Raw genomic sequence first — 23,583 nt, forward strand, 5'->3', positions numbered from 1 at the left:
AAGACAAAAGCGCTCGTTCCACTCGGGGCCTTATACCTTTCAAAATCGCGGCAAGTCGGACCGACAGGACTCGAAAAGTTTCAAACCTGCTATTTGATAGCTGAAGAATGTGACCTGCAATGGCCCGAGGATTGTAGGGAGACTTGCCGAATGGGTTGATTGTACCTATTACCAGACTAGGAATGAGAGGCACAACCTCTCTTTCTTACCCCCCAAAAAATGAAAGGTGCCCCTCCAATAAAAAAAAAACAGCGTGCCCATGGAGAGGAATTTCATTAAAGTGATAAAAAAAGGGGAGTTTTTAAAAAAAAAAACAGTAAAAAATAAAAATGAGAGCAGTGTGGGAGAGGACGTGCTGATAGTTTCCTCCCAAGCGTCTGAAGGAAATGAGGACCACCAGCAAAGTGAGCCAGGCCCCGAAGAGGCAGGCAGGCAGCCCGAAATCTTCCCCTGCAGAGCCCCGCCAAGGCGCGCTCGCCTCTGACCCGCCACACACGTGTTGCCAGAGCGTGTGACCCGTTTCGTGAAGTCACGAACCGGACGATTTGCTGCAAACCAAACGCAGGTTGAGGAGGCCGACAAGCCGCCGGCTCTGCAGACGGCTGAGCAACCAGGCAGCGGCCCCTGAGCTTACCGCTGAGGCAGTGTGAAAATGCAGGCAGGGCGATGGGGAGCAGTAACATCACGTGGGTAAAGCTCAGCGTGGGCCTAGGTAAATCTCTGACTGTGCTAGCCTGCGCTGCTTTGTGGTAAAATCTTTCAGACAGCCTGTTAACACTTCTCCAAGGAGCCACAGGGATGTGTTTTCTCGACATTTCAGTGGCCGTGTGCTTTTTCTAGGGCAACGGCCACCTGGCTGGCGAAATAGGGCCAAAGCACAGTTTTGTGAAGGGGAGAGACCATGTGCAGGGCCAGCTCTGATCCTTGATGCACAGTTTCCATCTTCTCTGCTGATCTAACAGAGTGGTTTTCCAGATAGTTATAGAGGTGTTGAATCCTGAAATAAGAATCCAGACCCTCCATTTGAATTCTTGGAAAAATTCAGGCTGATAAATGCTGAGTGATTAATGCTGTAGAGATTGGCAGTTTGATTTCCATAGTGTGGCAAACCGGGTCTGTATCCCATTTATTTCTCTTCATTTTCACAACTCTCCGCTTGTAATCTTTTCTCCTTGTGTAATAGAGCTCATAGCTTCTTCCTCTGTTTGCATTTTGATACACACAACACGAGTGTCGTTACTTTTACATATTTTGTCTGGTATTAAATCCAACTCAGGGTTGGGGGGGGTGGGGGAAATCCACTTTATCTTCACCTGGGCAGAAAGATATCAAAACCATTACGGGGAGAGTATAAGGTAATTTTCATGGGGGCAGTGAATAACTTCACTCCCTCCTGAACAGCAGAAAGATGCTATTTCTGAAGCTCTCGCATTCTGGAAGCGTGTTTTGATTTTCTTTGGAAGAAACCTGCACCAGTCAGTTCCCGTTCAGGCCTTGCTTCTTCAGGAAGATGGACACCTTCTGTTCCTGCATATTGCCATCGTATGCGTTGCACATGTTTGTTGAAGCTGAACATGAGTATGTGTAAGGGGAAGTCTTACTCCACCAGACTGTTCTTCCTGGAGAAGATCCATTTAACATTTATACCCGATGGTGAGACGTCCCTATTTGTGAAGTTAGTGACTTATTCAAATGCGATTTCAGAAACTGAAATGCCCTGAGGTACACATTATTCTGACAGGAGTCAAGGTCAAGCGTGGGCTGCAGAGTGCCAACAAAACAGATGTTTAACCAAAGTCATATAAAATATTTACAGGGAAGCTGCAGCTGTTTGTGAAGTGCAGCACGACACTCCATTTGATATGAAAGGTTTAAGGAAAATCCTGAGATGTGGCCTGGCAATGCCTTAAAATAAATAAACTGTCATTAAGTTAGTTTTTCTCCTTCTTAAAGCCAGGTTGGATTCATTCTGTCTAAATTGAGATTCACTTTGCCAGGCTGCTCGGTGCTTCTGCCACAAACAGGAATGATGAAAGTTTCCCCAAAGCCTGTTTCGATCCACGTTTCATAGCTCACCCGAAGCTGAAGGCGTTACGCCTCTGCCAGTTTCCATCTGGGAAAGAGCAGAGCATGACTGGATGGCACCGGTTTTCAGTTCTGGCTTTTAATGCTGCACGTGCTTAAGTCAATATCCACTTTTTTCCCTAACAGAGTGTGAATGACAGAGATGCGGGGGGAAATGTAACTTGAATTTCATGCAATGAAAGCAGACTGCTAGTGATTTTCCCTCCTGACTCTGCAAACTATTTATTACCTGCTTACTAAAGGAGAAAAAAAACATTTCCCTTTCAATGTAAACTGGAAAACCTTCACGGTATCCTCTTCCTTTTGCTCTTAACGTTTCAGCCAGAAACTTGCTCAGAATTTCACACCAGGAGATTGCTCTTTCAGCTCTACTAATGCAGCTCTGTGCTGCAATGACTGGGGATTCAGCGCTGACTGCCCCACCGGCCGCTGCTGAGCCTCCTCTGCTCCTTTCAAAGAACTTAATCTCTGCAAAGGATGTTCAGCATTTTGCTTGGTTGAGCCCTTTTTAAAGCGAGTGGTGCTTACATTATTATGTGCCCAGCTGGCATAGTGATAAATTAGCAAGATAATAAAATTGACACTTGGAAAGAATTAATCTTTAATTTAGGAGAGAATTAAAAACGTGGGCACAATCCCTTGCAAATAGTCGCATTTGTGGAGTAGCTGATTATGCACAGTCCTTCTCATTTAGTCTGACTGTTCACAAGGAGAAACAGTGACCTTGTTGGAGCTGAGGGCAGAAATCCCACCGATTTTTGTTGGGCCAGGATCTTACTTTCCACATATAAGTGCAGGTGCAGGTATTTGCAGACTTAGACGCTTGCATCAGGTTTTTGATGCATTTATATTACATTTTTTCCCCCAGGAGCCTTATAAGCAGGGCAAAAACCACTTTCATAGCCAAGCCTTTATTCTTTGTGTAGGATTAACTTCTATTTAACAGGGAATATGTTTAAAGTTATTTTCTTTTGAAAACTGGTGAATAAAGAAATATAGGGGTCGGCTCTCAAACTTTGTTGTTTGAAATGCCAAATAAAAAGAAAAGGTTTTTTTAATCAATACCGGGGATTTTGAGAAACCCTGAATGGTCTTGGATTCCCAGTCTTATCTAACTTCTTTGCTTTTAAGTCAAGTAGAGCTAGATTACAGCTCATTTCAAAAGGCATTTGTCTGAGGGAACCTGCATCTTTTCGATGCAGAGTGAGAAAAGCACCATATACTAGCAAATACGGGCAGTGTCAGTTCTCTCTTTTGATAGCTATCTTTACCATATCTTACAAAAAAAATAGAAATATGCCACTGTTCAACACTGAAAGCACCCCCCTGCCCCCAGGCGCCCTCAAAAACTGTAAGAGCAGGTAGGTATAAGAACAGGAACAAAGTTCATAATTAAGAGGTGCAGAAAGACTTAATTCCTGCTGAAGTATCTATTCCTCTTGAGGATCTGGCCCTGAGTGAGTTTGGACTGGTTGCAGCAGGATGCAGAGACCTGCAGGCTAGTTTTACTCAGGTGTACTGGGCAGGGTCAGGTGCACGTGAAGATGTCTATTTGCCTCAGACTGAGCTGCAATGCCACGCATGAACAATGTGGGTTTGACCAGGAGATAACGCGCTGGCCCAGGATGCTCCACAGAAGCGGTTACCTGCATCTTTATTTTCCTCAGGGATGTTCACGTGAAATGTAAGTCTAATAAGCCATGTCATGATTAAACCTGATCATTTTTGGCTTTGGATGTCTATCAACACACATTGGTTCAGAGGACACCCCAGAGACATTTTTACATTCTTGACAGTAATCCATGCTTTTATTAAGACTTAGTGACCATATAGCCTTACAGCAGTAAGATATTTCGCAAACGTTAGTTTCACCAAATCAGTTTTTCCATCGAGTCTACCAGCCCCCCCAGTGCCAAAGGCTTCCTCCTCAACCGGTTTTTCCATCAAGTCTACCAGCCTCCCCAGTGCCAAAGGCTTCCTCCTCAACCGTGAAGAATTATGTTTAACCGTGGCTATGGATAGCAGAATGGAGAGTGGACGGGATAAGCGGTACAGTGCAGGAAAGCCCTAAAGGGAGGAGAGGACAAATAACACCTGGTCTCGTCTTCCACTTTCTTCCAGCCAGTGGCCTGGGTGAAAGGAAATATTTGCACTGTGTAGCCCACACCTATTTAATTAAAGTTCAAAGCTTGAAAACTATGCCTTGCTTTTACATATCTCTGGAGGGAGAGATGAAATAGTGGCAACGGGTCGGGACAGCACGGGGCTGGACGTGGGAGGGGAGGTCGCTGGAGAGCACCAGCTCTTGTGTCCATGGTTTGACCAACCTCTCCCCTTTTTCACTGCGGTGGCTAGTGAAGAGGAGGTGGTTTCCATTAAACTTTGGGCAGCGACTGGCAGAAAAGCAGTGAAAGGAGACTGGGGGAGGCAGCCCAGTTGACAGGAGATGGACAGCTTCTTCGTGTTGTGCCGGCACAGTGGTGGCAACTACCATGCTGGCACAGATGGGAGGGACCCATCACAGCCCTGGACCAGAGTGCTTTCCCAAAACAGAAGTTTTGTTACTGAAACAATGCAAAACCCAGCAAAGATGCCACTTACAAAGCCAAACTCAACCAAACCAAAACAAAATGCTGCTTAATTTTCCAGGAGATACGAATCAACAGCAGCAATTTATCACTTAACTGAGGTTTTGCATTTCTGAAATTCTAGAAGACCTCCTGAATTTAAGAGGCAGGATGCTGGAAAAATTCTCCCTCTCCCTTCAACTGAGTAAAACAGACACTTTTGCAGGAAAACCAAAATGAAACCGAACCTAGGCTGCATTTTACTGGCCAAGAAAATCTACTTGTACACTATATGAAGAGCCTAGCTCCTCTTCCAGGAAAGGAAGATTGGAAAAGGGAGAAAAAAACCCTAGCAGATGATAAAATGGAAGAAAATGGTAGTGTCCATTTCTGATATGGATCCAAAAGCTGACCGACACAGTCTTGAACCACTTTTGGCTTGCAAGAGTAGATTGCATGGATTTGCAGTTTAATTAAGTTCCTCATATTTTCTGCTTCTGCATTTCCTCATGGTATTGGAGCATGCTGAACACCAAGGACCAGAAGAACGGAAGGGCGTGAGAGTGAAAAGTCATTGAATTAAGAAAAGATAATCATATGTTTTAAAAGATTAGCTAAATTCAGTCTTGGGCAAAATTCCATTGTATGTTGAAGCTCTTACCATTTCTAGGAGAAACCAAATGAAAATTAGATTAAACCTTGAACTGCTATGCTTTCCATTTCTATTGTACTTTTCTTTTCACACAGTTCTGACCTTTTTATTGCTTGTCTCCTGTCACAAAAGCAATGGCACTATCCAGACTCTTAGCAGTCTTCAGAGAACACAGCTATTCCACTCAGATTTTTTTTTTTGCCAAGTTGTCTGCTGCAGGCGAGAGAATAATTTTTATGCATTAATGTATCAACATATTTTCAAGGCAATATAAAGTCCATTTATAGAACCCACAGAAATAGGAAAATGTCTTAGGTGGTCTGGGATGTAATATAGTATCCTTTTCTCCTAGTAAATATAATTATATTCTTTCTCAGTGCAGGGAGGTGCACAATAAGGCTTTATTAGCTCAAAGCCAGAGCTGAAGGAATAATAAAGAAAATAAACCCATCAATACAGCGATCTACAACTCATTTGGCTGTCTTGCATGTATGTCAATGTATTCTTGTCTGAGCTCTGATGTGAATGATGTCGTTTGCATGACCTGTTATAGAAAATTTATATTCTGCTATATACTATTGTTTGCACCTGAATGTGGTGTTTGCAAGCAAACAGGCAGTTGTTAACAAAAATAATGAAACTCTATCTCTTATGGTATGAGAAACTATGGTTAGTTAAAGCTAGGCATCATGACCCCACCTGTCACAGTCAGAAAGACAAGGCGATGAAACCACGGGCTTCCTGAGCGTGGAAGCATGTAAATGCAAATTCCTTTGTGTGAATGTGAAAAGGGACTTTTAATAGAAAACCTTCCGCATGCATTTATTGAAGGACTAGAAAAAAGATTTCAGTTCTCTTCCTCAGCTTCACACTATGAAGAGGCTAGTCCCTGTTAAAAATCAAGGGTTTGTAGAGAAACTTGGAGTGTGCTTCTCCGCTGTTAAATAGGGGAGAACAGAAGCCCATCCAGCACCCACTTCCCTGCCTAAAGAAACCCCTCCTAAAAGCATAATACTTACTGTGTGCTCAATACGAACCCTTCCAGTACCAAACGCAGCAGAGAATAAAAGACAGAAAGTTGGTGACTTAGTCACTATGTTACTGAGACTACGTTAGTGAGAAGTGTGTGTTCCCACTCTCCTCTAGAAAGGTTTGCAAGATGCTAAGCTGTGGGATAAATATTACTTTTAGTATAAAAAGTCACTCGGAAACTGGCGTTCAAGCCCCATCAGGGCTGAGGGGGAAATAGCAGAGCTGGATGGAGAAAGCTGGAGCTCCCCCAGCCCACCCTGTGCCAGGCTCCAACCAGCTCTAAACCAAAGTTCCTCTCCAGCGCGGTTTCCTGACGTGCAGGGGGAAGGCAAGCACGGTGTGGTGGGTGTGCACGTGTGCCATCCAAGAGTATTTGAAATCAGCGGCCAATTTTCAGCTAATTTTTATAGAAGACCTCTTAAAGAGAATTTTGGTTTTACATTAGTATAGATACCTGCGGAGAAGCAAGGGATTTGAATGAGAGAGAAACCGCAGGGTAGGGGAATCCTTTCACAAGCCAGTGATCTACAGCTCTAGTGGTAACGAATACGGTATTTTTTTGTAAGAAACATTGGTTTTTAGCTGAAGTTATGGGCTTGATTCAGGAGTTAGACGGTGAAATTCCCAGGTGTGTTCTGTATCACCTCTGTTCTGGCCTGAAGCACCAGTTGGGCCCAAGATGGGTAGCACAATAGTAGCTCCTGTCAAGGTACTTTGGCTTTTGCTGTATGTCTCAGGATGCAGTCGCCTGACGCCGACTGCAAACTCTCCATCCTTTCCCACACTCTCCCCCCTCCAGCTGCATGTTCACACTGAATATTTTGCATTTGATCGGGTGGCTGTGCAATGAATGCAATCAGCCCATTGACCCCACTATTCTACAGGTCTGATTTTTGGCTGGGTCTGTGAGCTGATCCTCTTTGCCACATGATCATGCAAGTGCAACCGCCGATACAAGGCTGGTGATGGAAAGGTACGGCCAGGGTTAGAGAGGAGAGTGGGAGGGCCTCTTTCAGCAGCAGCAATCTCTGATTGTGCCTTTAGGGCCATCTTATCTCCTGTCTGAATTACTTTTCCTGAGAGCCTGGACCTAGGCAAGGGATGTGAGGAGGAAGCTTGATTCCACTCATTTTACCTTGTTTGCTCTTGCTTTGGCTGAAGGACGTGCCAGACAATAAATAGTAGCAGAGATCCTCCGTGTGCCAGTGCAACACACCACTGGATGACCCGTGACGGGCGGTGGCTGTGGTGTGTGCACAGAAAACACCGTTATCAGTTGCATTTTCCTTTCCATCTAGGTTTACTGTAAAAATAAATACATCTCCTATCATACAGATCCTTTTTGCATGTGTATTGGATTTCTTGACCTGTCTTAAAATGAATCAGGGCTATAGGTTTTTTTGAAGGGAAAACGTCAAAGCCCAGGGAGTCTGGCCTGAGCCGGAGGGTTGTTAAAGAAACAAAGGAAGGATGGAGTGGGTAGATCATTACCAAATGGCCCAGCTACACGGGCCCTGCTTCCCTAATGAGCCTGACAGCATGCAGTGCCACCTCTCTCTTCATATGTAAAGCTAATCCCTTGCCCTCTCTGACAGCCGGCATTTACATTTGCAAATGAATCCACCTTCCCACACTGCCCCTGCGCAGAGAGCAGAGGGAGGCCGGGCGTGCGGCGTCCACGGACCAACAGCACGGTCCTCCCAGGGCAGCATCTGCCCCTTGTCGAGGTGTCCCTCACCCCGAGAGGTGGAGGAGTAAACGCCTCGCTGACAAGAATACCGATGGGGCTGTCGTCTGATGGAACTGATCCCAAATGGAGAAGTTAGCCTAACCCCCTCGCCAGTCCCGGGCAAGTGCACGGTGTTGGCGGAGACCGGCTTTCTTCACACATCTTCTTGCTTCCACGTTGCCACCACGCTGGGGCCAAGCTGCAGAGCTGCTGCGTCTCTTGGGGCTGCTTGGAAATCGGAAAATCAGGCAGTGGGGGAATGAACGCAGAATTATTTTTCTTTCGTTTCTCACCCTGCCATCCACTTTTTATATGGCATTATTATTTATTCCAAACCCTAATACCCAGCCTTGAAAAGCACTTAGGAAGCACATGCCGAAAGACTTTATCTGTGTGTGTAGTACGGCAGCAAAATAAGTGGGAGGCTCCACGTCAGGAGGGGTGAGCAAGTGGGAGCCTGCCAAATTGTTGCATGATGTTCAGCGTGACAATAGTGGCTCCCACGCAAACTGGGGAGCAACCCTCCTCCTGAAATTCATGAGAGCTGCCAGAGGCCAAGCAGTCTGCTCAGGGCCATGCAGGCAGAGCTGTAGGATGGACACGAGGTGCCGCTCCCCAGCGCCGTGGGGCAGGGCAAGGCAGGGCCACTGCTGTCCCACGCTCCTCGCCTCTGTCCCTTGGCCACGCATCCCTACAGCTCACGTGGCTAGGTTTGAGGCAGGTTAGGGAGCCAAACTAGTCAAAACCTGATCTTTTCTGAGGGGAGACACAGGATTTGGAGGTGGTTTTGGTGTCTGAGCTGCCTGTGGCATGAGTGCTCATGGGGGAGTGGACAGGTGTGGGCAGGGAAGAGAGGGGACCATGGGGTGGGGGATGAGGGTCAGCTCCAAGTGCCACCAGACCTCACCCTCAGGTGCTATTTGACTGAAAGCATTTTCATCAGGCAGTTGTGGTTTCTGGGGGGGCCAATGTGAAAAGTAATGAGCTTTTGTGTTACATTCTCATCTAATGACAACCGAGTCATTGATTTGACTAATTTGCTGGGAATGATCCTTGAAATGCATTTTTGATAGGAGAATGAAGGGGAGAAGTCATCTCCCCAGCATGGGATCTCACGGTAATTGCTAAATATGCTGAAGTAGGGGAGAAAAAGGTGGGAACATATGCACTGTATTCCTTCTTTTGTTTTCATGAATAAGGAGTAATACCCCTGCAAATGGAGAGAAACCAAGAAGGGAAATCACAGCCCTTCCTGCAGCACACAGCAGGGAGCCCCGCGCCTGCCGCTCAGCTATTGTGCGCCTCCCAAAGAGAGGCTTGTTCTGCTGAAATGCCAGGCGTTTCTGGAGCTAAGGTTATCCTCTGAGCAGAATATATAAATAAGAGATTACTTGCAAGCACTGCAGCCAGGCTTGGGTTGTAGGAAATGTTTGTTTTCATTTCTGTCACTAGGCAGCAGGGAACCCCTCGCCTTTGTTCTGGAGGTCATGCTGCTGGAGATAGCAAATATTGACATACATGGAGGTAGTTTTCATTTTCATGTGTTTCTTGTTACCTCTTACTGCTATGTGGTTTTGCTTTTCTGTTCTCTTGTTTTTCAGCACCTTTTTTTTTTTTTTTTTGGCCTCCCTCCTTGAACGTTTCCCTGCACTGACTATACTGTCCTGGGTTGCAAACGACATGACAAAACTGCAGGGGATATCACAGCCTCATAACCCGTGCAGTGACTTGCCCCAAATGAGCTGACAGCTTCAGCTTCTGCCCAGTGTGATAGGGACAGGGGTCCACATGCCGGAGGCATTAATTAGCAGGCATGACAGGGATTCTCGTGTAGAAATTGCACTTCCCTTCTGGTCCTTTTGCGGTTGTCATTTCAGCTCAAGGTTCAGAAATGTTGCCAGGTGCTGCATGCTCCATCCTATTTCTGCTTATGCTGTACCTGGCTGGTGCTTAGACAGAGAAACAGTTTTTCGGGGTTATCAAACGTAAAAAGGAAAGGAGGGAGAGGTAGAGACAAACAACTTGCCCAACATACCTTTTTTTCTCTCTAGCTTTGTTGCTTCAGTTCACATTTTCTGTGATGCACTCTAAGGCAACCAGTGATTTCTGCCTATTACTGATCATAGAAAATACTTGTTTCTGTTACTGATCAGATCCCAAATTCAGGAATATTGTCATGCAGCTCAACTCACTGAGGTACAGTGATCTTCCAGGAAGAAAAATAGCCATGTTAGGGAATTCTGGAAATGACTGCACAAAACCTGTAACACGAAGCAGGGAAATGCAAACATCATAGACAACAAAAATAATCTTGGTACTATGAGCTCAATTTTGTAAAATCCTAGTGTATTTTCAGTTAATCACAATGGAAAAGCAGGAAATGATGTTTTAGCATTGAAGTAAATATTTGCAGTACTCCTTACATACCGCATAGAATGGGAATCGCTTTAACATTTGACGTTCTACAAAGAAAACAGTTAACTTTTTAAATAAAAAATTCACAAGCAAAGGGCTGACAGGTGACTTCAGAAAGTCACCTAAATCTTTGAGGTAATTGTTCAGTTTCTTGAGTAACTTGTATCTTTGATAGGGGCCACTAACCCCCGTATTAACCTATTATGGCAACTAACTGGCTGCGTATTTCATATTGATGATAATGCCAAATATTACCACCCATGGAGGTAGCTTTCAGTTTCATGTGTTCCTTGTCACCTGTTTCTCCTACATAATTTTGCTTTCCTAATGCTACGTATGGACAAATATCCCTTGCACTGATACATCCTGTGCAGATAATCCTCTCTTCCAAAGACTCCCTGCTCTCCGTGTTTATCTGCAGTATTTCTGAAGCATCTCAGTAACTGTGATGCCTTGTCAAAAAAGCCATCTCGGAAATGATTGCCTTGCAACAGTCTTTTAAAGTTTGCTGTGAACAAAAGATAGAGCATTTGGCTGACCCGTAGCTTGATTTAGCTTCTCAGCCTATTCCTAGATGAATATCCAATTACACCTTTAAGCTCCTGTAGTGGCGAGGGAGGGGGAGGCGGGAGGTACTCTCATCATGTTGCAATTACGATTCTTCCACTGTTCTTTCCCCTTCTCCTGAAAATTATCCAGACTGGAAGTGAGTCACTAGTGAGCTGATCGTGATAGCAGGTATTTGTTAATAAATATGCTCAGAACAGTTTGGATGAATAATGCTCGAGTGATAAAGGATTGCCTCATAGGTGGCTGTGTGATTAGCCATTGACCTCATGTGTTGTTTCTGTCCCACCAGAGTGATTGAAGCCTCTGAAGAAGGAACAGAGAGCTCTGATTATAAATTACACTTTCTGATAAAAACTGTTGGACTGATAATAACGCATCGTGCAACCCGTGAAACATTCAGGTTTCACAAACCCCTCATGATTAGAGTCCTCACAGAGAAATGGCAACATGCCTGAATCACTCATAATTTTAATTTGTGAACATAATCATAAATCAAGGTTCTCTTCATAGGAGGGCCTTGCCCTTTTGCTGGTTGTACGGGTGCGATTTTGTTCAGTGAGAAGTAAGGCCAAGCACTGGGTTTGGGAGAGATCTTCCTGTAGAAAGAAAGGGATGTTGCTCTCCATAGACTCAATATCGAAGCTGTTCATCAAAAGGTCAACATCCTCCATCTGCAAACAGCACCCAGGGGCAGCTGTATGTCAAAACATACCTGGTTCGACAGCATCCATTTCTGCCGGTGCTTTGAAGGCTGGGGGTTTACATGCCTGACAAAATGCTGCCACAGCATCTCTGGCTGCCGCCACTCTAAATTTGCCATGTCTAGGACAAGAGGTTAATCTCTGTGTGCCGGGGGAAATCAAAGCTATTACATGTCCTTAAAAGTCTTCAGGATGCTGCCCTGATTTATGTAACCCTCCTGCACAGCAGGGCACTTCAATAAACAGTGATCCCATCCCCATCAGCCAACGATGAAGAATATTCCTCCCGTTACGGTGGGGAAAGGACAACCTCCCCCCTTTCAGTTTCGAGGAGAGGAGAGGACTCCCCCTCTGCCCGCACAGCCTCAGGAGGCAGCCAGCCAGCCGGTGGATGAGACGTGTGATCCTCTGCACCTTTCTTAACGTCACAGGGGCTATCGGCCAACTTTGTCTTTAGCCCCCATCCTCAGGAAGGTGGTTTCCAACAAACCGCTCTACTGAATGAGGATTGTAGCTCAGTTGGTCTTAAAAACCCAGACTAATATTGACACTGCCCTCATTCTCTCATCTGACGATTTATTTCACCCCCAGCTTTCCGCAGCAGGACAAGCTGTCCCATACCAAAGGAGATTTCCTACAGGACATAAAAAGTCTGATTTCCATCGCGGCAGCTCCTGCCCCAGACTGATGGCAGAGCAATCCATTTTTGCCGTGTGTCGTTTCTGCAGCTGCGGTTGCAGACAGGCGTTGTTGCCCAGGGGAAGGGACGTGCCTCAAGGCCTTGCATGGGCTGAGCATCCCAGCTTCGGAGGGGAGTCCCCGTTCATCACTGGGGGGACTGGGAAAGAGGGGAGGGAACTGCTCATCACAGCATTACGAACAAGGTGCCATATGATCCCCATTGGTTTAAAGGACTTTAAGTCTGTTAAAGTTTAATCTGATAGACACTTCTCTACCATTCATAGCAGAGGGATGAACAAGCAATCACCGTGGACTAGTTTGCATTTGATAATGGGGTAAATAAAAAGCAAGAGCAATTTGCTTCAGTTTTCTTTACTAAAAAAATAATTATGGGTGAGAAAAAGAAAAGAAAGATGGTTTGGTGTATATGGAGGGATGAAGCTGAATATAATATACAATGTACTACCAAATCCGTGCTTAGCGCTCTGTTTTTTCCAGTGGCATTATAGCACTGAATTATTTATCAAACAGATTAACAGTACATACATGTATATTTAATGTGGAAATTATCATCCATTTACAGAGGGGTTTTAAATTAGCACGTGGGAGAGGCTCCTTCCTTGGGTGTTTGCACTCCTTTATAGCAGCTGCCCTTCCCCAGCCTGTGAACTCCGTTCTATTTTTTAATATATTTCTCTGGCTTTCGGTGTTGTTGGGCAGAGGTCTAATAGAAATGCTACTGATGCCTTAGGCATAGAGGGACTTTGATACCCTCAGTAACGGAAGAGAAATCGGATGGGCAGAGATGGGGACCTCAGTGCACCCAGAGGGGCCATGTCGCGTGTACGGGGAGGAGGCAAGGTCCTGTCAGACCAGGAGTTGGCTGGCTGCATTACCAGTAAGCCTAACATGGCCTGATCCCACTACCTAAAAGCCTTCTGGGGGAAGATACACTTGTCGTATGACATGGCAACTCAAGCAACCAAGCCCTTGCTTAGCCACCCTCCAAAGCAGTCCAGCTTTTCCAAGTTTTCCAGCATCAGCATCTCCTCAGCTAAATTCTTACTGCATCCCAGGGGTCTGCCTCTGGCACACGCTACAAAGTAATTTCATTGAAGTATGGGTGCAGACCCCAAGATATTTTTAAAATCTTGAGCTGAAGTTCAAAATGAGGGTCCTATTGAGACCCCTGAAGAAAATTTTGGTACCTTTTTCTTCCCTCTCCCTCCCACAGATACATGCGGCCACCTTTGAAAATCACATTGGCTTTTAGTTGGAGGTTGGTGTCAAACTTAAGCCACCCTGTCTTAAAAATCTGGCAACGCCGTTCAAAGCCTCAGTTCAGTTTTTTAGTATATTGTTTGCAGTTTGATAAAGATCAGGCCTTTGCAAATTTAATTTACTCATTTCCCAAAGCTGAAAAGTGTCTGTTTTCCTATGCCTACAAACTACAACTTGATTATCAGAACCTGGCTTCCTCGTCCACCTGGCATAAAAGTTATGGTATTCCTCTTAGGTAGTGAAACAATCATTTCTTCACAAAGACATGGTTTGAGTTATTCTGGGCAGCTCTCAGGAGAGGGGAAAAATAACAATAACAGAAGATTACCTACAGCTCGCAGCACTGTAGCTAGGGAAAGAATTGCAGTGTTACAACTAAATATTTATAGCAAAACACTTGCTAAAAAGCTCTGTACAGTAAATAATTACCATATTGCTCCAGTCAGGACTTCTCTGATGCAAGCCAGGCAGAGCCCGTTCCTGTTAGTATTTCTGGATGGGAAGAAGCCATTGCACGTATCTCAGTTGCATACTCCAGAGCCACAGCAGGGAGGATACAGCACCCTGGAGACACCTGCCCCATCTCTGATACCACCAACAGTGCCTGTACCAAAGTGAGGCGCTACCTGATTTTAAAGCTCTGGCAAGTGCTGTTGCCCAGGACATCCCCCTCCTGAGCACAGGAGCCAGGAGACCCTCCATCCAACCATCCTCAGGTCTGGATCTCCAAAAGTAAAGTTTAGCTCACACTGTTTATTCCCATGAAAGGTGCTGCTGAAAACCAAAACCCACAAACTCAAGCAGATGTTGGGCTGAGATGTTCGGTGTTCATCAGTGAGCTGTGTGTGCCTCCTATCTGTTCTCTTGGAGGACAAATCTGCTTTTAATTCTTCAGAGATGCAAAACTTTCATCTGAGGATCAAAATATCCTGGTGCATTAAGAATAATGAATTTACCCTGTTCAGAGATCCAAAACGATCTACTTATCTAAGCCTGCAAAACTTTCATCTGAGGATCAAAAATATCCTGGTGCATTAAGAATAATGAATTTACCCTGTAGCATAATATATTTTAAACCTTTTGTGAGCTAGCTCTCCTCCCAGTTTTAAACTAGGGAGGCCTCTTAGCAATCTAAAAAACTTGAAAGACCTGATTCTCTCCTGCATTAATGCACACACATATTATCACTAATTGCTTAGTCTCTCTTTAATCTATTTAAATGCATAATATAGACTTCAAACATATTATTCTATTTCCATTTCAAATTGCATATGAGTCATTAAACAGAGAGATTTGTTCACTGCTAGTTTTTAAATGTTGATATGACGGCCAGATTTTGCCGTAGTGTTAGCCAGAGATAAATACCTTTTCACCTGAGTGCTGGTGGTGAATTCCTCTTACGAGGGAAAATGCTCAGGGCAGGTGTTCTGTTTACCTTTCTCCCCTTCTTTTCTCCTTTACATTATATTAGTTAGAATGAAATTGTTAAGCTTGGGTATTTCTACTTGACACTTGCATTTATTACACCTGTATAAGCGTCTCAAGCCTTATGAAATAATATGCAAGTATTCTTATGAGAAGTCAAGTTTGTCATTATTTGGCTTATACACAGACCTCAACAGCTTTGGGGAAATATCCCAGACCTGTGAATGTAGAGGAGCAGCACTAACCTGGCACCTGTGAACATCAGCCAGTTCAGTACCCCTGCGTGTAACGCTTTGCTCTGCTCCCCGACATCTCCCTCAGTTTGTCCTGTCCTCACAAACACCAGCAGGGAAGGAAAATAAATGCACTTAGAATATATAAAAACTATTGTGGCAGGGGAGTGGGAAGTAATGGTGTCGGGGAAACGGCTTAGGTAAAGCTTTGTAAGGAAGTATTTCAATTTACTTGACTCCACTGAAATGCTCCTTAACAATGTCCTTCCAGTAGAAGGACATGTGCTCCTGATAACATAGGACCAAGAGCACAAGCCAGGACTTTGGGCAGAGGCCACATGACAGGCTACCCGTCCTGTCTGAAAGCAACGGTATTCTCAGGATGGGTGTCTGGTCCCTGAAAGTTGAGGTACGTATTCTGCTTCGACTTCAGTAAAAGTGGATTTCTCAACTTTTCTGCAACAGATAAAACCTGTAACAGATCTTCTGGCTTTTCTTTCTCCTCATGTTCTACAGAAGATGGGGAGAAAGGAGGCAGATTCATGTTCTGTTGATTGGCTGAACTTGTTACAATTTTTTCTTTATGGATAAGTGATTATATTTATGGATAAGTAAGCAGGGAAGCCACATCATGTGTGCCTAGCACTAAGCCAGAAAGAAAAGTTATCGGGGAAGGAAAATATGGGTAAGTACAGACATGAGGCAGCTTTTAGGTAAAGATTAAAAAGACAGTGAAAGAAAAATAGGCCTATAATGGAGACAAAATCTTACGTAATGTTCACAAACTTGCAGTTTTATCTCTTACAAAATCCCAGGGCATATACAGAAGGCTGTTTGAAATGGTTGACAGCTCAGAGGTGGTGGATTGAGTAAGGTCTCTTTGTGATAGATGGACCCCGGAGCCATTAAAGGCTCTCCTCAAAATGAAGAGTTTTCATTTTTAAGAGGTTTGGAAATAAAAAGTTATAGGATGAAGTTGCTTTTGAATGTGCTTACTTGTATTTACAATTCACATCAGCATAGTGAAACACATCTTAATGTCCACAGGAGGCAGGACAAATAAAAGACCATATTTCAACTATCAGTTGCCCCAGGAGCATTTACCTCGTTAATGAGGATGATAGCTTGAATTTTTCTCTTGAGAGTCATTGAAAGGAGGTGATTGATATAGCTGGACAACAGTAACAAGTAACTTCTATAATTCAACCAATAAACTTTGTTTCACCTCTTAAAAGCTCTGGGGGCTGTGGTACATTTGTTGAGAATTCTCTGGTTTGTCCTGTGAAACAGTGCCATTAGATTAAATGGTAAAGATGATAGGGAAAAAAAGAAAATACCGAACGCATTGCGTAGAGATCCGTGTCCCCACGGTCACCCGCAGCGCCACGGGGCATCCTCGCGAGGCATTGTCAGGAGAAGGCCAGATGTGCACATCTGAGGGCGAGGCGAGATTCACCCTGCTCGCTCTAACAGGAGATGTAGACCGGCGCTGCTTCCCTGGGAAATACGCGTTTCCCACAAATTAAGTGTTCCTGTAGTGCTGTCACAAGTGAGCAGAAATTAATACATTGCTGAGGCTGTCTGGACACCTCAGAGACCAGAGAGGAAAAAGCAAAGGGCAAACTCCTTTTTTGAGGTTTTGTATCATAGAACTGGAATTTTTTTAATTTTATTTCCCCCCCCCTCTCTCCTTAACACAGCCATTACAATCAGGGCAAGCTCTATACATCATCAGGAGATCTGGACAACATCTTTTATACAGATGGAGCCCTTAGACATTACTTGCGTAGTCAAAATTGCAACGGATGGTTGTTTTTATTGGTAGCTAAGAGTAGATTTTTTCCAAGCTGCTTATAAAGAATAAGTATGGTTGCATGGAATAAGTCTTACAGTGGAACAAGGCCATGCTATTTATAGGGTGAATCTGATGAAATAGTTCTTTGAGTGATAAAAATTCTATATCAAAATTAACTAAATCTACATAGCATCTCTTTTAGAAGATGGAGCATTTGATCAATTTTGCATGTCGAAACAGTAAAGTATCATTTGAGATCACACATCAGCTCAGTGATGCAGCTTGGGCTTCAAAGTGGATCTCGTGGCTTTCATAGCTAATAGCTAATTTGCTATTAGACTGCAGGATAAAACACACAAAAGGAAATTATTTAGCACAAGTAAGAGAACATTTGCAAAACAATCCTTTTGCTTTGGTATCAGCTCTAGTGTTGGCTTCAATACAGCCTCCCATTCAGTAAATTTCAAAGATCATCAGGAATTACGTCCACAGATCAGTTTTGGTCATAAAATCTCAATGTTCTGCTTTCTTGCCATACCCTAGCTTTTCTGCTGTGACTGCTTCAGCTCCTAATGGAGTGTAAGGAAGAAAAGCTGGGCACAAATAGTGTTGATTCAATGAATTTGCAGCCTGCTTAAAGAACTCTGCTCTGCCCTAACAGGATTTTATGGGAAACAAAAGAAGAAGGGAAAATGGGTTCTCTGACAGAATAGAAATCCTCTGGTTTTGCTAATGCCAAACTTATCTCAGTGCCACATGATGCTACGTCCCAGTAACACATAAGTAAGCACTGAGATCAGATTGGTTCCACATTCTGTGAAAAAAACCCCGTCGAGCACCATTAAATCACTGCAATGACCTCCAAACGAAAAGATTTTGTGTGGGCGTAAGTGGAGAAAAATCCTGTAACTAGTTTTATTTTGGCAATGTTAAGCTTGTTTCAAATGTCTTTTAAATAGAAACACTGGGTAAAAGCAGCTAAGAAGTTCCTGGGACATCTGAAGTGGGGAGTGTCCGGGGTTGGACTTAGACACTCCCTTCCCTCTGCAAGGGTGGGGGAGCTATTGGGCCCCAAATCAGATCCCTGCCCGACTCCTAACAGCACCAGAGAGCCTCTGAGAGGCTTTCTTCTGGGCAGTGACCTGGCAGAATCCAACTTTCCATCTTCTTCTTCCTCCCCTCAAATCAGGAAACAGGGCACGACCAGGGTGAGGCCAGGGGGTGAGAGCACATCTCCAAATCCTCCTACAGGACCAATGGCCCTGAAGATGCCAAGCACTTATCCCATCATTCCCGCTTGGCAAGAACAGACCCATGATTGCTAATAATAGACCGACATTTTAATCTTGAGACTTACCTGGTAGAAAATAGAGGGAAAAATGTTTGGGATCACAGTGCTCTGGGTTATCTTTGTGTTTGGCTGGTTCGAGGCAAGACTTATGAAATGTCAGACTTAGAGTCATAAATGAAAGGACAATTATGGGTTGCCTATACACTATATTTCGACTGGAAAATCCAGCAATCCACTCTTCCCCTGAGTCAACCCTTGAGACTTACCTGGTAGAACATAGAGGGAAAAATGTTTGGGATCACAGTGCTCTGGGTTATCTTTGTGTTTGGCTGGTTCGAGGCAAGACTTATGAAATGTCAGACTTAGAGTCATAAATGAAAGGACAATTATGGGTTGCCTATACACTATATTTCGACTGGAAAATCCAGCAATCCACTCTTCCCCTGAGTCAACCCACAGGAGAGCCCAATGAATTTCCTTCTTGATGAAGCAATGCTGTTTTGCAGTAGGAAACATAACAAAACCTTAAGCATGCTGGACATGAAATATTGTATTGTATTGCTTCAGTGGAGCAAGGACACATGGCTGAATATAAATTCTGTCTTGGAATGATTTTTTGTGAGGGCTTGGTTTTTGTTTTTCTGTTGGGTTTTGGGGGTTTTTTTGGTCCATTGTCTGCACGATGCTATTCAGCTGCTGAAACCTGAAAGCCAAAAAGCCAATTTTCAGATTGTTCATGTTTTCCTTTCCTCACACCTAATCAGTTGTATCTAGGACTTACAAAGGGCAGGTCTATTTTGCAGTCTGGTGGTATGACTACAGTTTGTGTCGACGTACCAAGCTATCTTTAAGCTCAGTCCCTGGGGTACAGTAACAGAGCAGCACAGCACAGATTTCAAAGCAAGCAAATTGCCCGACTATGTTGAAGCCTATCCTGAATTCCATGTTACCACGTGGAATCGATGCTGCCCAGTTAGGTTGTTTAAATGTAGGCGGGATACATCTCGATCAACAGCAATGAGACATCTGGGCTGCGGCATCAGTCTCCTGAGACGGATGCCTGTCGTACAGCAGTAATCCAGCACTGATGGCAGCGATGGGAAGCGTGTGTGCAGCTGGTAAACCATTTCAAAGTGGAAAGCACATCACAGCTGAGTAATGAACAATTCGGTGCAGGGTTTACAATAGTATTAAACATTGGTCTAGCACAGATTCTGCCAAAATCCATGTTAAATCCATGGGAACAGCTTTAGTTTTTTTCTTGGAGAGACCAGTTTTGGGCTATAAGTGTGCCTTAAATCCTTGCTGGAAGAGAAGTGAGTAATCTGAGCCTCAGCATGATGTCTCCTAGCTTAGTTCTCTCTTTTATTACTGTTGTTCACCCAGATTATTGATTTGAATGTAGATGAACTTGGAAAAAGTAATGAAGCCAGCAAAAAAAGGTAGAGGTGTCAAGCATCGCCCCAGATCTCCGAGCAGGGAGCACCAGCTCTTCCCGTTCCTGCAGGGTCTCTTCACCTTCAAGTCTTTCTGCAAGTAAATTACTGAAGCAAACACTTCCAGTTTTCTTTTATATTAATCAACATAACTTTTTCTTCACAGGTGATAATTGCTCCTGACTTTCACTATGTGAAAACCAGCAAGCCAAATCCATTGCTGGAATACGCAGCGGGACCATCGCTGGATATCAGGGGGGCTTTGTCAGGTCCGCTTGCTGGGGCTGGAAGGTCCTTCTCACGGCTTTCCTCATGTGCCCAACACCTCCATGGCACTAAATAGGGCTAGTGGGACGCACTTACTTTCCCTCGTGAATGGAAAGGCTCAGGCATGGTGTTTTCTTGTCATTTTCATTAATTATGATTTACAGTTATGAGGACCGATTCAAGCGAGCTGTCAGCGCAGGAGGAACGATGGCAGAGCTCTTCAGTCCTTTCTCCAGGGATATGATGGTATTAATAATATCATAATTTTCTTTTTTTTTTTTTTTAATCTATTATAAAATCCATAAAGCATAAGAACAAGCCTTTGAAACACCTTCTCCTATACCCTGTCTCTAACAGTAGCTGGTAGCAGTTGCTGAGGGAAGGGACTAATTATGTACTCTCAGATAGGCAACTGCTCTAACTAACAGGCAATTATTTGCTGGATTTTTGTATTTAAAAGTAAGGGATTTAAATAGTAAATGCGATACATAATTACTGAGCCAAATTGTGAAATGCTCAGGCAAAATGACACATGGCATCTCAGTGGGATAAATCTGTCAGCATTTGGGAAGGAATTTATTTATTTATTTGAAGCAGTTTTCATTTTCCCTGCTTTTTTTTTTTTCCATCCGGCCATCCCAGTCTTTCAGCATCTTGACCGGTGATCATCCACCTTTAATGGGCTGGTTCGTCTGTACCTCAGAAGTGGTTTTCCCAGCACTTAGGGACACAGAGAGGGTGTCCCAGCAATCCAGCTGGATAAGCGATTACATCTCTTCTGTTGATAGCGTGCTTCAGAATATTTTTTTTCTTCAGCAAGAAGGTGTTTCCCATACTTTCCATCTAACAAACTGGCAGCCAGCTGGCTGCTGGCTCCTCAGTACTAAGGGACCAACTACTACTGCTTCTCTTTTATCTTTTCATGGCTTAGGGGTTGCTGGCAAGAGGATAGAGGGGTATTCTCTCCTCCTGCACCAGTAAATGAGATAAAACCCAGCAAAGTCAGTATCAACACCTCGATTACAATCAGCCAGGTTATCTGTTCCCTACCATCAGGAACTGTCTTTATTAACAAAGCGCCTTTAGAGCAGCAGCAGAAAGCTCTTGGGGCAGTTCTTCAGAGAAAGAAACCACTTTTAGAAGCTGCTACTTCAAGATAAAAAAATACCTGAAGCATTCCTGAAATTTGGGATAAAATGTTATGCCGTCATTCCCTTCCTTACTCCTCCTTGTTTCTTTCCTGATGCTTTTTATTTTTTTAAACCCACAGTGTTTTAAATCTATAAAAAGATGTATTTTGTATATCCTGTCCAGATTAAAAATACTAGAGGGTTTAGAAGAAAATGTATTATCAGATTTCAACTCAGTTTTGCAGGGCCAGTTTTGTTTTTATGATTTCAAAAATATCAGGGCAGATCCTCCGCTATGATAGATTAAAACTCTGTAGCTATGACATTTAATATAAGGGGAAAATACGCTCTCCGTAAACTAGAAGATTATTTCAACAGTGCTATTGTTTGTTCTTCAAAGGATATGTATCGAAATAGGTCTAATTTCTGAATTACCAATAAAGAAAAATCCTGGTTTATTCCAAATAAAAGCTGGGTTTAGGCAAATTCAGCCAATTCTTCATCGGCCTCATGTCATCAAAGCTGATCTGGTTTCACTAACGTGGAACTTCTTCAGTTCTGCTGTTTTCACGAATGAGAGTGGCCAATAACCAGAAAAAGGAGAGTTCTTACTAAACCGTGGATCTTCTGTTCAGATCTCACAATTGAACAGTTTGTGAGATCAGCACATTTACTCATTATTCCTTACTTTTTATGCCTGTTCAAAGTTACATCACTCATAGCATTGATTAATAAGGCATCACAAAAGTGGAACTACATTATATTAACATTACAGTACTGTATTATTGCTTATATCCTGAAATGCTACAAATTTTCAAAGTATACAGTACACTAGAGGCACTAATCTTCCTGCACAGTCCATGAATTAATAAATGCGTACCAGCGCAATGTACCGTCCCCATAAATCAGCTCAATATCTCTTAGGCATCAGTATATATAATTGAAATTGATGTCATGTTTATAACCCCTGCTCACAGAGCATGTGTGTGGAAATGGGCTCAAATCTGCTGAATAGATATTTTGACCTTAGATGACCTTCATTTAATCATCTTTCATACAACATGGAAGAAAATAAAGGCATCGTAGAAGAAATTAATATGATTTTAGTGAGTTATCTCCAGTAGTCTCATAAGGTCATTTATGAATTTCAGTAATCATGATGGATGCCCTTTTCATGCGTGCTGATTGAGAGGTCAATATTGGGATTTTTTTACCTGTTTTTAGAGCCTCACAATGAATTGCTGAGCAATATTACCAAAAAAAGAAAAAAAAAAGTACTTCACTAGAGTGTAGCTTAACAGAATATGAGAAATGGAAATTTATATCAGGAACATAGCGAAGGACTGAGCATCTCTATTACACAGCCTACCAGATTATGCATGCAGTACCACATCACAGAAACAGTGTGGAAAGAATAGAAATGCAGCGGCTTGGCACATGCTCCTACGGGAGGCTCTCCTGTTGTCTCAGGTTAGCTCACAATTCATCCAGGAGACAAAAGGCGGCCCTGAGATGAAAGTCAAAACCCACTGTCACCCCCTCGTCACAGCAGGGGGGCGGCCACCGCGGAGGAAGTTGCCAGACAACACCTAAGTGTTGTATAGCTCCGTATTGACCCCAAAGTCTTTTGATATGAGCAAACAGACTTTGATGTGGCAGGGCAGGAGCTGCTCTCCATCGCCATAGGGGAGCCGGGGCGGGGGGGGACACACCTTCCAGGAGCAGGTGGTCCCTTGGCAGCGCGGACGAGCAACACAAGGCAGGCTAGAGGAGGGATGGGTGCCCACCACGGGTTGTGATGCTGGGGGTGCCGTTGGCGGACGGGCCAGCTCCCACCAGGACCTCGCACGCATGACCGTGATATTTAGCCCTCCGGAGCCTCTGGCAAAAGGACTGCTGAGGCAGACAGGGGAGTGTGTGTGGTGGGGAGGGAAGAATTACAACAGCCTCAGGAGAGGGTAGAGCCAAGATTTAATGCCACTTCTGCTACCTCCTGAGAAGTGATTGTAATGTACACAGTTTCGTACTTAACACTCACATTGTTTAATTTTCTCAGTAGGGAAAAGTGCTGCAAGCCTTTCCAAGGTAAATAAACCACGGCTACTTTGCGCTGTGCGTGCATGCCATACCCAAAGCCCACGGCTTCTTCTCCCACAGCTTTTTTCCAATACCTGGCCTTTCCCTTCTGCTCAAACAACAAAAATCCCCTGCAGCTCTCCCCTTGCCCCCCTCAAGCATTTCCCATCGCAGCTGCTGTAACTTCCCCTAGCTCAGCTTTGCCCAAGATGCCCAC

The sequence above is a fragment of the Aptenodytes forsteri genome, unplaced genomic scaffold (genome assembly GCF_000699145.1).
Source record: "Aptenodytes forsteri isolate BGI_AS27 unplaced genomic scaffold, ASM69914v1 Scaffold109, whole genome shotgun sequence".
Taxonomy (NCBI): domain Eukaryota; kingdom Metazoa; phylum Chordata; class Aves; order Sphenisciformes; family Spheniscidae; genus Aptenodytes; species Aptenodytes forsteri.